Raw genomic sequence first — 15,012 nt, 5'->3', positions numbered from 1 at the left:
TAACCATGTTTATGTGTAGCATGTGAAGGGATATTCGGGAGCGCTTTGAGGCTTACGGTGAAAAAGAAATGTGTTCAGACCGTAACTGGAGAGCAGCTTTTGGAGGAACTGCTTTGTGACGTGTGCATTCCACCCACAGTATTATACCTCTCTTCTCATACAGCATAGGGGAAACCCTTTTGGATAAGAAGGTAGCAAGTGATATTTTGGAGCATGTTGACGCCTATGGTGAAATGGGAAATAGCCTCAGACAGAAACTAGAAGGAATCTCTATGAAACTGCTCTGTGACTTGTGTATTCATCTCATGAATATGTAAAGCTTCCTTTACATTACCGCAGCTTGGAAACCCTGTCACGGACGGGTCTCCAAAGGGACATTCTGGAGCACATTCAGGACTATGGTGAAAAAGGAAATATCTTCAGATAAAAACTGGAAAGAAGTTTTCTGGGAATCTGCTTTTTGCTATGTTTAATCATCTCACATAGATAAAACTTTCTTTACATTACACGGCTTGGAAACTCTGTCATGGATGGATCTGCAACGGGATATTTGAAAGTGCATTCAGGCCTATTGTGAGAAAGGAAATATATTCCGATACAAACTGGAGAGAAGCTTTCTGAGAAACTGCTTTGTGATATGTGTATTTCATTCAAAGAGTTATACGTCTTTTCTCATAAGGCAGTGTTTGAACACTGTTTCTGTAAAATGAAAAAGTGATATTTTGGAGTGCATTGAAGACTATTGTTAAAAGTGATATATCATCAAATAAAACCCAGAAAAAAACGTACCAAGAAACTGCTCTTGGATATGGACATTCATTTCACAGAGGTAAAGCTTACTCTACATTGCCCGTTTGCAAATTCTGTCTTTCAGGAATCTGTGAAGGGATATTAAATGGTGCCCATTTTTCTGTGGTGGGCAAGGAAATATCTTTCGAAGAAAACTGTAGAGAAGCTTTCTGAGCAACTGCTTTGTGATGTGTGTATTCATCTCATAGAGTTAAATCATTCTTTGGATTGAGCAGTGTGAATTCACTGCTTCTGTGGAATCTGAGGAGGGACCATTGGGAACGATCTTTAGAATATGGAGAAAATAATATCCTCAGATAAAAACCAGAAGGAATCTTTCTGTGAAACTGCTCTGTGTCGTGTGAATTCCTCTCACTCAGTTAAGCTTCTCTTTTCATTCAGCAGTTTTCTAACATTGTTCATGTTTAGTGTATAAAGGGATATACGTCAGCACTTTGAAGCTTATGGTGAAAAACAAAATATGTTTAGATAGAAACTGGAGAGAAGCTTTCCGTGGAACTGCTTTGTTTTGTGTGTATTCCACTCACAGTGTTATAACTCTCTTCTCATACAGCATTAGGGAAACCCTTTCGGTGATACTGTTCTGTGATATGTGTATTCATCTCACATAGATAAAGCTTTCTCTACATTACTCAGCTTGGAAACTTTGTCAGGGATGGATCCACGAAGGGACACTTGGGAGCACATTCAAGACTATGCTAAAAAAGGAAATATATTCAGATAAATACCGGAAAGAATCTTTCTGTGAATCTGCTTTTCACTCTCTTTATTCATCTCACATAGATAAAGCTTTCTTTACGTTATGCAGCTTGGAAACTCCGTCATGGATGGATCCATGAAGGGATATTCGGGTCACATTTGGGCCAATGGTGAAAAAGGAAATATCATCTGATAAGAACTGGAGAAAAGCTTTCTGAGAAACTGCTTGGTGATGTGTGCATTCCACTCAGGGTGTTATACCTTTCTTCTCATAAGACAGTGCTTCAACACTGTTCCTGTAAAACTAAAAAAGTGATATTCAGAGCACATTGAAGACTATGGTGAAAAGTGAAATGTCGTCAAATAAAACCTGGAAAGAAGCATTCCAAGAAACTGCTCTCTGACATGTTCATTCATTTCACAGAGTTAAAGCTTACTCTATATTTCCCAGTTTGGAAAGTCTGTCTTCTGGGATTCTGCGAAGGGATATTAAGTGGCCACCAGAGGCCTGTGGCAAGCAAGGACATGTCTTCCATTGAAAATTGAAGGGAAGCTTTCTGAGCAACTCTTTTGTGATGTTTGTATGCAAGTCATAGTGTTAAATCATTCTTTGGATTGAGTTGTTTGAAATCACTGTTCCTGTGGAATCTCAGAAAGGACATTTGGGAATGCTCTTTAGAGTATGGAGAAAGAAATATCCTCAGGTAAATCCAGATGGAAGCTTTCTGTGAAACTCCTCTGTGTTGTGTGAATTCCTCTTGCTCAGTTAAGCTTCTCTTTTCATTGAGCAGCTTTCTAACTGTTTTTATTTAGCGTGCAAAGAGATATTCGGGAGCGCTTTGAGGCTTAGGCTGAAAAAGGAAATATGTTCAGATAGAAACTGGAGAGAAGCTTTCAGAGGAACTGCTTTGTGACGTGTGAATTTCACTCACAGTGGTATACCTCTCTTTTCATACAGCATTCGGGAAATCCTTTAGGAGAAAAAGGTATAAAGGGCTATTCTGGAGCATGTTGATGCCTATGGTGAAAGGGAAATATCTTCAGACAAAAACTGGAAAGAAACTTTCTGTGAAACTGCTCTGTGATATGTGTATTCATCTCACATAGATAAAGCTTCCTTTACGATACACAGGTTGGAAACTCTGTCATGGACAGATTCGTGAAGGGACATTTGGGATCACATTCAGTAGTATGACTAAAAGGGAAATACCTTCAGATAAAAACTGCAGAGAAGCTTTCTGTGAATCTACTTCTTATTATGTTTACTCATCTCACATAGATAAAGCTTTCTGTATATTACACAGCTTGGAAACTCTGACATGGACACATCCACGAAGGAACATTCAGGAGCACATTCAGGACTATCGTGAAAGTGGAAATATATTCAGAGAAAAACTGAATAGAAGCTTTCTGTGAATCTGCTTTTTGGTATGTTTATTCATCTCACATTGATAGAGCTTCCTTTACATTACGCAGCTTGGAAACTCTGTCATGGATGGATTCATGAAGGGACATTTGGGAGCACATTCAGGCCTATAGTGAAAAAGGAAATATCTTCAGATAAAAACTGGAGAGAAGTTTTCTGAGAAACTTCTCTGTGATATGTGCATTCCAGTCAGGAATTTATAACTCTTTTCTCATAAGGCAGTGTTTGAACACTGTTCCTGTAAAACAGAAAAAATGATAATTCGGAGCGCTTGGAAGACTATGGCGGAAAGTGAAACATCTTCAAATAAAACCCAGAAAGAAGTGTTCCAAGCAACTGCTCTGCAATATGTGCTTTCATTTCACAGAGCTAAAGCTTACTCTACGTTGCCCAGTTTGGAAACTCTGTCTTTGAGGAATCTACGAAGGGATATTTAGTGGCACCAGAGGCCTGTGGTGAGCAAGGAAATGCCTTCTGTTAAAAACTGCAGAGAACCTTTCTGAGCAACTTCTTTGTGATGTGTGCATTCTTCTCATAGAGTTAAATCATTCCATGGATTGAGCAGTTTGAAATCACTGTTTCTGTGGTATCTCAGCAAGGACATTTGGGATTGTTGTTTGGAATATGGAGAAAGAAATATCCTCAGATGAAAACCAGAAGGAAGCTTTCTGTGAAACTGCTGTATCGTGTGAGTTCCTCTTGCTCAGTTAAGCTTCCCTTTTCATTGAAGAGTTTTCTAACACTGTTTGTATTTAGCATGCAAAGGGATATGTGGAAGCGCTTTTAGTCTTACAGTGAGAAAGGAAATATATTCAGATAGAAACTGGAGAGAAGCTTTCAGAGGAACTGCTTTTTGACATGTGCATTTTACTCACAGTATTTTGCGTCTCTTCTCATACAGCATCGCGGAAACCCTTTTGGAAAACAAGGTACCAAGGGATATCTGGGAGCATATTGATGCCTATGGTGAAAAGGGAAAGAGCCTCAGACCAAAACTGGAAAGAACCTTTCTATGAAACTGTTCTGTGATATGTGTATTCATCTCACCTAGATAAAGCTTTCTTTACATTACGCAGCTTGCAAACTCTGTCAAGCACGGACATTCAGGAGAACATTCTGGACTATGGTGAAAAAGGAAAATTCTTCAGATAAAAACTGGAAAGAAGCTTTCTGAGAGTCTGTTTTTTTCTATGTTTATTCATTTCACATAGATAAAGCTTTTTATCCGTTACACAGCTTGGAAACTACGTCATGGATGGATCCCCGAAGGGATATTTAGGATCAGATTCGGGTCTATGGTTAAAAAGTAAATATCGTGAGATAAAAACTGGACAGAAGGTTTTGGAGAAACTGTTTTGTGACGTTTGCATTTCAATCAGGGAGGTATAACTTTCTTCTCCTAAGGCACTGTTTGAACACTGTTCCTGTAAAATTAAAAAAGTGATATTAGGAGTCTTTCTTTGAAGATTCTGCAAAGGGATATTAAGTGGCAACTGAATGCCTCTGGCGAGCAAGGATATGTCTTCCATTGAAAACTGGAGACAAGCTTTCTGAGCAACTGCTTTGTGATGTGTGTATTTATCTCATAGAGTTAAATCATTCTTCCAATTGAGCAGTTTCAAATCACTGTTTCTGTGGAACCTGAGAAAGGACATTTGAGAACGCTCTTAAGAATATGATGAAAACAAAATACCCTCTGATAAAAACCAGAAGGAAACTTTCTGTGAAACTTCTCTAGGTCACGTGAATTCCACACACACAGTTAAGCTTCTATTTTCTTTGGGCAGTATTCTAACACTGTTTTTGCTTTGTCAGGTAAGGAATACTCGGGAGCACTTTGAGGCTTACAGTGAAAATGGAAATATCTCCAGATAGGTACTGGAGAGAAGATCTTCGAGGAGTTGCTTTGTGATGTGTGCATTCCACTGACAGAATTCTACTCTCCTTCTCAGAGAGGATTAGGGAATCCCATTTGGAGAAAAAGCTACTGGGGGCATTTGGGAGTATATGGACGGCTAAGGTGAAAAAGGAAATATCCTGAAACAAAAACTGGAAAGAAGGTTTCTCTGAAACTGCTTTGTGCTAGATACATCTATTCATCTCACATAGATAAAACTTTCTTTCTTTACGCAGTTTTGAAACTGCATCATGGACAGATTCATGAAGACACATTCGGGAGCACATTCACGCCTGTGGGGAAATAGGAGATATCTTCAGATAAAAAGTGAGAAGAAGCTTTCTGAGAAACTGCTTTGTGATATGTGCATTCCACTCAGGGAGTTACACCTCTTTTCTCTAAGGCAGTGTTTGAACACTCTTCCTGTAAAACTGAAAAAGTGATATTTTACAGTATATTGAAGACTACTGCGAAAAGTGAAGTATCCTGAAATAAAACACAGAAATAAGTGTTCCAAGAAACTAATCTCTGACGTGTACATTCATTTCAGAGAGTTAAAGCTTACACTACGTTTCCCAGTTTGGCAACTCTATCTTTGAGGAATCTGGGAACTGATATTAAGTGGCGCCCAGAGGCTTGTGGTGAGAAAGGAAACGTCTTCCAATGAAAATTGGAGAGAAGCTTTCGGAGCAACTGGTTTGTGATGTATCCATTCATCTCATAGAGTTAAATCGTTCTTTGGATTAAGAAGTTAGAAATCACTGTTTCTGTGGAACCTGAGAAAGGACATTTGGGATTGCTTGTAAGAATATGCTGAAAAAGAAATACCCTCCGATATAAACCAGAAGGAAACATTCTTTGAAAGTGCTCTATGTCATGTGAATTCCTCTCACACAACTAAGCTTCAGTTTTCATTAAGCAGTATTCTAACACTGTTTTTCGTTTGTCAGCTAAGGGACATTTGGGAGCACTTTGAGGCTTACAGTGAAAACAGAAATATCTTCAGATAGATACCGGAGAGAAGATTTCCAAGGAGCTACTTTGCGACTTGTGCATTCAACTCACAGAGTTATACTTTCCTTCCCAGAGAGGATTAGGGAATCCCATTTGGAAAAAAAGCTACCTGGGGCCATTCGGGAGTATATTGACGGCTATGGTGAAAAAGGAAATATCCTCAGACAAACTGGAAAGAAGCTTTCTGTGAAACTGCTGTGGGATAGATATGTCTATTCATCTCACGTAGATAAAACTTTCTTTCTCTTACGCAGTTTTGAAACTGCGTCAAGGACAGATTCGCGAAGGGACATTCGGGAACACATTCAGGCCTTTGGGGAACTAGGAAATATCTTCAGATAAAAACTGGAGAGAAGCTTTCTGAAAACAGCTTTGTGATGTGTGCAGTTCACTCAGGGAGTTATACCTCTTTTCTCATAAGGCAGTGTTTGAACACTGTTCCTGTAAAACTGAAAAAGTGATATTTTGCAATGCATTGAACACTATGGTGAAAGGTGAAATAAACTGAAATAAAACCCAGAAAGAAGAGTTCCAAAACACTGCTCTCTGACATGTGCATTCATTTCAGAGAGTGAAAGCTTACACTACATTGCCCAGTTTGGAAACTCTGTCTTTGAGGCATCTGTGAAGGGATATTAAGTGGTGCCCGGAGGCTTGTGGTGAGAAAGGAAACGTCTTCCAATGAAAACTGGAGAGTAACTTTCAGAACAACTGCTTTATGATGTGTGTATTCATCTCATAGAGTTAAATCATTGTTCGGATTGAGCTCTTTGAAAACAATGCTTCTTTAGAACCTGAGAAAGGACATTTGGGAATGCTATTAAGAATATGCTGAAATAGAAATACCCTCATATAAAAACCAGAAGGAAACTTTCTCTGAAACTGCTCTAGGTCACGTGAATTCCACACTCACAGTTAATCTTCTGTGTTCATTGAGCAGTATTCTAACACTGTTTTAGGTTAGTCAGCTAAGGGATACTTGGAAGCCCTTTGAGGCTTATGGTGAAAACGGAAATATCTACAGATAGATACTGGAGAAAAGATTTATGAGGAGCTGCTTTGTGAAGTGTGTGTTCCACTCACAGAGTTATACGTTTCTTCTCATAGACGATTGGGGAATCCCGTTTGGAGAAAAACTACCAGGGGGCATTCGGGAGTATATGGACGGCTATGGTGAAAAAGGAAGTATCCCCAAACAAAAACTGGAAAGAAGCTTTCCCTGAAACTGCTTAGTGATAGATACATCTATTCATCTCACATAGATAAAACTTTGTTTCTTTTATGCAGTTTTGAGACTGAGAGTTGGACGGATTCATGAAAGGAGATTCCGGAGCATATTGAGGCCAGTGGGGAAACAGGAAATATCTTCAGCTAAAAACTGGAGAGAAGCTTTCTGAGAAACTGCTTTGTGATGTGAGCATTTCACTGAGGAAGTTACACCTCTTTTCTCATAAGGCAGTGTTTGAACACTGTTCCTGTAAAAGTGAAAAAGTGATATTTTGCAGTGCATTGAAGACTACGGCAGAAAGTGAAATATCCAGAAATAAAACCCAGAAAGAAGCATTCTAAGAAACTGCTCTCTGACGTGTGCGTTCATTTCAGAGCGCTAAAGCTTACACTACACTGCCAGTTTGGAATCTCTGTCTTTGAGGAATCTGTGAACTGATATTAAGTGGTGCCCGGAGGCTTGTGGTGAGAAAGGAAACGTCTTTTGAGGAAAACTAGAGAGAAGTTTCCAGAACAACTGGTTTCTGATGTGTATATTCATCTCATAGAGTTAAATCATTCTTTGGATTGAGCAGTTTGAAATCACTGTTTCTTTGGAACCTGAGAAAGGACATTTGGGATCGCTGTTAAGAATATGCTGAAAAAGAAATACCCTCTGATAAATACCAGAAGGAAACCTTCTGTGAAACTGCTCTAGGTCACATGAATTCCACTTGCACAGTTAATCTTCTGTTTTCATTGAGCAGTATTCTAACACTGTTTAAGATTAATCAGCTAAGAGATACTCAGGAGCACTTTGAGGCTTACGAGGAAAACGGAAATATCTTCAGATACATACTGGAGAGAAGATTTCCGAGGAGCTGCTTTGTGACACGAGAATTCCATTCACAGAGTTATACTTGTATTCTTATAGAGGATTCACGAATCCCGCTTGCAGAAAAGCTACCAGGGGACATTCGGGAGTATATGGACGGCTAAGGTGAAAAAGGAAATATCCTTAGACAAAAACTGGAAATAAGCTTTCTGTGAAACTGCTTTGTGATAAATAGGTCTATTTATCTCACATAGATAAACTTTCTTTCTATTACGCAGCTTTGAAACTGCGTGATGGATGTATTTGCGAAGGAACATTCGTCAGCGCATTCAGGCCTATGGGGAAATAGGAGATATCTTCAGATAAAAACTGGAGAGAACCTTTCTGAGAAACTGCTTTGTGATGTGTGAATTCCACTCAGGGAGTTACACCTCTTTTCTCATAAGGCAGTGTTTGAACACTCTTCTGGTAACACTGAAAAAGTGATATTTCGCAGCGCATTGAAGACTATGGCAAGAAGTGAAATATCCTGGTATAAAACCCAGTAAGAGGCATTCCAAGAAACTGCTGTCTGACGTGTGCATTCATTTCAGAGTGTTAAAGCTTACACTATGTTGCTCAGTTTGGAAACTCTGTCTTTGAGGAATCTGTGAAGGGATATTGACTGGCACATGGAGGCTTGTGGTGAGAGAGGAAAAGTCTTCCAAAGAAAACTGGAAAGAAGCTTTCGGAACAACTGCTTTGTGATGTGTGTATTCACCTCATAGAGTTAAATCATACATTGGAAGGAGCGGTTTGAAATCACTGTTTCTGTGGAACCTGAGACAGGACATTTGGGAACGCTCTTAAGAATATGCTGAAAAATGAATACCCTCTGATAAAAACCAGAAGGAATCTTTCTGTGAAACTGCTCTAGGTCACGTGAAGTCCACTTGCACAGTTCAGTTTCTTTTTTCATTGAGCAATATTCTAACACTGTTTTAGGTTAGTCAGCTAGGGGATGCTTGGTAGCGCTTTGAGGCTTTTGGTGAAAACAGAAATATCTTCAGATAGATACTAGAGAGTAGATTTCTGAGAAGCTGCTTTGTGACGTGTACATTCTACTCACAGAGTTATACTTTTCTTCTCATAGAGGATTGGGGAATCCCGTTTGGAGGAAAAACTACCAGGTGACATTGGGGAGTATATGGTCGGCTATGATGAAAAAGGAAATATCTTCAGACCAAAACTGGAAAGACGCTTTCTGTGAAACTGCTTTGTGATAGATATGTCTATTCATCTCCAACAAATAAACCTCTTTTTCTGTTACGCAGTTTTGAGGCAGCGACTTGGACAGATTCGCGAAGGGAGACTCGGGAGCACATTCAGGCCTATGATGAAAAAGGTGATATCTTCAGCTAAAAGCTGGAGAGAATCTTTCTGAGAAACTGCTTTGTGATGTGAGGATTACACTCAGGGACTTATACCTTTTTCTCATAAGGCAGTGTTTTAACACTGTTCCTGTATAACTGAAAAAGTGATATTTTGCAGCACATTGAAAGCTATGACGAAAAGTGAAATATCCTGAAATAAATCCCTGAAAGAAGTGTTCCAAGAAACTGCTCTCTGACGTGTGCATTCATTTTAGAGATTTAAAGGTTACACTACGTTGCCCAGTTTGGAAACCTTGTCATTGAGGAATCTGTGAAGGGATAGTAAGTTTCTCACAGAGGATTCTTTTGAGAAAGGAAACGTTTTCCGATGAAAACTGGAGAGAAGCCTTCGGAGCAACTGCTTTGTGATATGTGTCTTCATCTCATAGAGTTAAATCATTCTTTGAATTGAGCAGTTTGAAATCACTGTTTCTGTGGAACCTGAGAAAGGACATTTGGGAATGCTGTTAAGAATATGCTGAAAAAGAAATACCCTGCGATAAAAAACTGAAGGAAACTTTCTGTGAAACTGCTCTAGCTCACGTGAAGTACACTCCCACAGTTAAGCTTCTGTTTTCATTGAGCAGTATTCTAACACTCTTTTAGGTTATTCAGTTAAGGGTGACTCAGGAGTGCTTTGAGGCTTATGGTGAAAACAGAAATATCTTTAGATGGATACTGGAGAGAAGATATCCGAGGAGCTGTTTTCTGATGTGTGCATTCCACTCATGGAGTTATACTTTTCCTCTCATAGAGTATTGGGAAACCCTTTTGGAATAAACGCTACCAGTGGACATTCTGGAGAATATGCACGGCTATGGAGAAAAAGGAAATATCCTCAGACAAAAAGTGGAAAAAAGCTTTCTGCAAAACTGCTCTGTGATAGATATGTCTATTCATCTCACATAAATAAAACTTTCTTTCTATTATGAACTTTTGAAACTGCATCATGGACAGATTATCAAAGGGACATTCGGAAACACATTCAGGCCATTGGGGAAATAGGAGATATCTTCAGACAAAGACTGGAGAGAAGCTTTCTGAGAAACTGCTTTGTTATGTATTCATTCCACTAAAGAGGTTATACCCCTTTTCTCATAAGGCAGTGTTTGAACACTGTTCCAGTAATACTGAAAGTGTAATATTTTGCAACCCATTGAAGACTATGGCAAAAAGTGAAATATCCTGAAATAAAACCCAGATAAAAGTATTCCAAGAAACTGCTCTCTGACATGTGCATTCATTTCAGTGAGTAAAAACTTACACCACCTTGCCCAGTTTGGAAACTCTGTCTCTGAGGAATCTATAAAGGGATATTAAGTGGTGCCCGGAGACTTGTGGTGAGAATGGAAACGTCTTCCAATGAAGAGTGCAGAGAAGCTTTCGAAGCAACTGCTTTGTGATGTGTGTATTCAACTCATAGTGTTAAATCATTCCTTGGATTGAGCAGTTTGCAATCACTGTTTCTGTGGAGCATGAGAAAGGACATTTGGGAATCCTCTTGAGAATATGCTGAAAAGGAAATACCCTCCGATAAAATCAGTAGGAAACTTTATGTGAAACTGCTCTATGTCACGTGAAGTCCACTCATACAGTTAAGCTTCTGTTTACATTGAGGAGTATTCTAACACTGTTTTAGGATAGTCAGGTAAGGGATAATCGAGAGCGATTTAAGGCTTATGGTGAAAACGGAAATATCTTCAGATAGATACTGGATAGTAGATTTCCGAGAAGCTGCTTTGTGATGTGCACATTCCACTCACAGAATTATACTTTTCTTCTCATAGAGGATTTGGGAATCCTGTTTGGAGAAAAGGCTACCAGGGGACATTGGGAAGTATATGGTCGGCTACAGTGAAAAAGAACATATCCTCAGACAAAAACTGGAAAGAAGCTTTCTATGAAACTACTTTGTGATATGTATGACTATTCATCTCACATAGATAAAACTTTCTATTTTATGCAGTTTTGAAACAGTATTATGGACAGATTCGTGAAGGGACACTCGGGAGCACCTTCAGGCCTGTGGGGAAATGGGAAATACCTTCAGGTAAAAAATGGAGAAAAGATTTCTGAGAGACTGCTTTGTGACGTGTGCATTTCACTCAGGGAGTTATACCTCTTTTCTCGTAAGGCAGTTTTTGAACACTGTTCCTGTAAAACTGAAAAAGTGATATTTTGCATCGCTTTGAAGACTATGTTGAAAAGTGAAAATTCGCAAATAAAACCCAGAAAGATGTTTTGCATGAAACTGCTCTCTGACGTGTGCATTCATTTCAGAGAGTTAAAGCTTACACTACGTTGCCCAGTTAGGAAACTATGTCTTTGAGGAATCTGAGATGGTATAGAAAGTGATGCACGGATGCTTGTTGTGAGAAAGGATATGTCTTCCAATGAAATCTGGAGAGAAACTTTCAGGGCAACTACTTTGTGATGTGTGTATTCATCTCGTAGAGTTAAAAATTCTTTGGGTTGAGCGGTTTGAAATCACCGTTTCTGTGGAACCTGAGAAAGGACATCTGGGAACGCTCTAAAGAATATGCTGAACAAGAAATACTTTCCGATAAAAACCAGAAGGAATGTTTCTGTGAAACTGCTCTAGGTTATGTGGATTCCACTTACACAGTTAAGCTTCTGTTTTCATTGAACAGTATTCTAACACTGTTTTTCGTTAGTCAGCTAAGGGATACTTGCGAGCGCTTTGAGGCTTATGGTGAAAACCGAAATATCTTCAGATAGATACTGCAGAGAAGATTTCTGAGGAGCTGCCTTATGATGTGTGCATTCCACTCACAGTGTTATACTTTTCTTCTCAGAGAGGATTAGGGAATCCTGTTTGGAGGAAAAGCTACCTGGGGACATTTGGGAGTATATGGACGGCTACGGTGAAAAGGATATATCCTCAGACAAAAGCTGGAAAGAAGCTTTCTGTGAAATTGCTTTGTGATAGATATATCTATTCATCTCACATAGATAAAACTTTCTTTCTATTACGCAGTTTTGAAACTGCATCATGTACGAATACGTGAAGCAACACTCGGAGCACATTCAGGCTTGTGGGGAAATAGGAGATATCCTCATATAAAAACTGGAGAGAAGCTTTCTGAGAAATTCCTTTGTGATATGTGCATTCCACTCAGAGAGTTATACCTCTTTTATCATAAGGCAGTGTTTGAATACTGTTCCTGTAAAACTGAAAAAGTGATATTTTGCAGCGCATTGAAGACTATGGGGAAAAGTGAAAATTTGAAAATAAAACCCAGAAAGTAGCATTGCAAGAAACTGCTCTCTGACGTGTGCATTCATTTCAGAGAGTTAAAGCTTACACTACATTGCCCAGTTTGGAAACTCTGTCTTTGAGGAATCTGTGAAGGGATATTTGGTTGTACCCGGAGGCTTGTGGTGAGAAAGGAAATGTCTTCTGATGAAAAACTGGAGAGAAGTTTTCGGAGCAACTGCTTTGTGATGTGTGTATTCATCTCATAGAGTTAAATCATTCTTTGGATTGAGCAGTTTGAAATCAATGTTTCTGTGGATCCTGTGATAAAACATTTGGGAACACTCTTAAAGAATATGCTGAAAAAGAAATGCCCTCCATTAAACACCACAAAGAAATATTCTGTGATACTGCTCCAGGTCACGTGAAGTCCACTCCCACAGTTAAGCTTCTATTTTCATTGGGTAGTATTCTAACGCTGTTTTAGGTTAGTCAGCTAAGGGATATGCAGGAGTGCTTTGAGGCTTACGGTGATAATGGAAATGTCTTCAGATGGAAACTGGAGGGAATATTTCTGAGGAGCTGCTTTGTGACGTGTGCATTCCACTCACAGAGTTATACTTTCCTTCTCATAGAGGATTGGGAAATCCAATGTGGAAAAAAAGCTACCAGGGGACATTCGGGAATATATGGACGGCTATGGTGAAAAAGGAAATATTCTCAGACAAAAACTGGAAGCTTTCTGTGAAACTGCTTTGTGATAGATATATCTACTCATCTCACACAGATATAACTCCCTTTCTATTACGCAGTTTTGAAACTGTGTCATAGATGGATTCGCGAAGGGGCATTCGGGAGCACATTCAGGCCTACGATGAAAAAGGAGATACCTTCAGCTGAACACTGGAAAGAAGCTTTCCGAGAAACTGCTTTGTTATGTGTGCATTCCACTCAGGGAGTTATACCTCTTTTCTCATAAGGCAGTGTTTGAACACAGTTCCTGTAAAGCTGAAAAAGTGATATTCTGCAGCGCATTGAAGACTATGGAAAAAGTGAAATATCCTGAAATAAAACCCAGAACGAAGCATTCCAAGAAACTACTCTCTAATGTCTGCATACATTTCTAGAGTTAAAGATTACACTGTGTTGCCCAGTATGGAAACTCTGTGTTTGAGGAATCTGTGAAGGGATATTAAGTGGTGCCCAGAGGCTTGTGGTGAGAAACGAAACGTCTTCCGATGAAAACTGGAGAGAAGCTTTCAACGCAACTGCTTTACGATGTGTGTATTCGTCTCATCGAGTTAAACCATTCTTTGGATTGAGCACTTTGAAATCACTGTGTTTGTGGAATCTGAGAAAGGACATTTGGGAACGCTCCTTAACATATGGAGAAAGAAATATCCTCAGGTTAAATCCAGAAGGAAGCTTTCTGTGAATCTACTCTGTTTCGTCTTAATTCCTCTCACTCAGGTAAACCTCGCTTTTCATTGCGCAGTTTTCTAACACTGTTTATGTTTAGTGTGCAAAGGGATATTCGGGAGTGCTTTGAGGTTATGGTGAAGAAGGAAATACGTTTAGACCGAAACTGGAGAGAAGCTTTCCGAGGAACTGCTTTGTGACGTGTGCATTCCACTCACAGTGTTATAACTCTCTTGTCATACAGCATCGGGGAAACCCTTTTGGAGAAGTAGGTACCAAGTGATATTCAGGAGCATATTGAATCCTATGGTGATAAGGGAAACAGCCTCAGACAGAAGCTGGAAAGAAGCTTTCTTCTACTCTGTGATATGTGTATTCACCTCCCATAAATAAAGCTTCCTTTACATTATGCAGCTTGGAAATTCTCTCATGGACGGATCCTCGAAGGGACATTCGGGAGCACTTTCAGGACTATGGTGAAAAAGGAAATATCTTCAGATAAAAACTGAAAAGAAGCTTTCTGTAAATCTGGTTTTTGCTATGTTTATTCATCTCACATAGATAAAGCTTTCTTTACACTACACAGCTTGGAAACTCCATCATGGATGGATCCGCAAAGGGATATTAGGGATCACATTCAGGCCTATGGTGAAAAAGGAAATATCATCAGATGAAACCTGGAGAGAAGCTTTTGGAGAAACTGCTTGGTGATGTTTGCATGCCACTCAGGGAGTTATAACTTTCTTCTCATAAGGCTCTGTTTGAACACTGTTCCTGTAAAACTAAAAAAGTGATACTCAGAGCACATTGAAGACTATGGTGTAAAGTGAAAATCATCAAATAAAACCCGGAAATAAGCATTCGAAGAAACTGCTCTCTGATATGTCCGTTCATTTCACAGAGTTAAAGCTTACTCTACATTTCCCCGTTTCAAAAGACTGTCTTTGAGGATTCTGCGAAGGGATATTAAGTGGCAACCGGAAGCGTGTGGTGAACAAGGAAATGTTTTCCATTGAAAAATGGAGAGAAGCTTTCTGAGCAACTCTTCTGTGATGTTTAAATTCACCACATAGAGTT

The sequence above is a fragment of the Chlorocebus sabaeus genome, chromosome 1, assembly GCF_047675955.1.
Source record: "Chlorocebus sabaeus isolate Y175 chromosome 1, mChlSab1.0.hap1, whole genome shotgun sequence".
Lineage (NCBI taxonomy): Eukaryota > Metazoa > Chordata > Mammalia > Primates > Cercopithecidae > Chlorocebus > Chlorocebus sabaeus.
The sequence above is the reverse complement of the archived record's forward strand: the minus strand, read 5'-3'. Positions refer to the sequence as shown.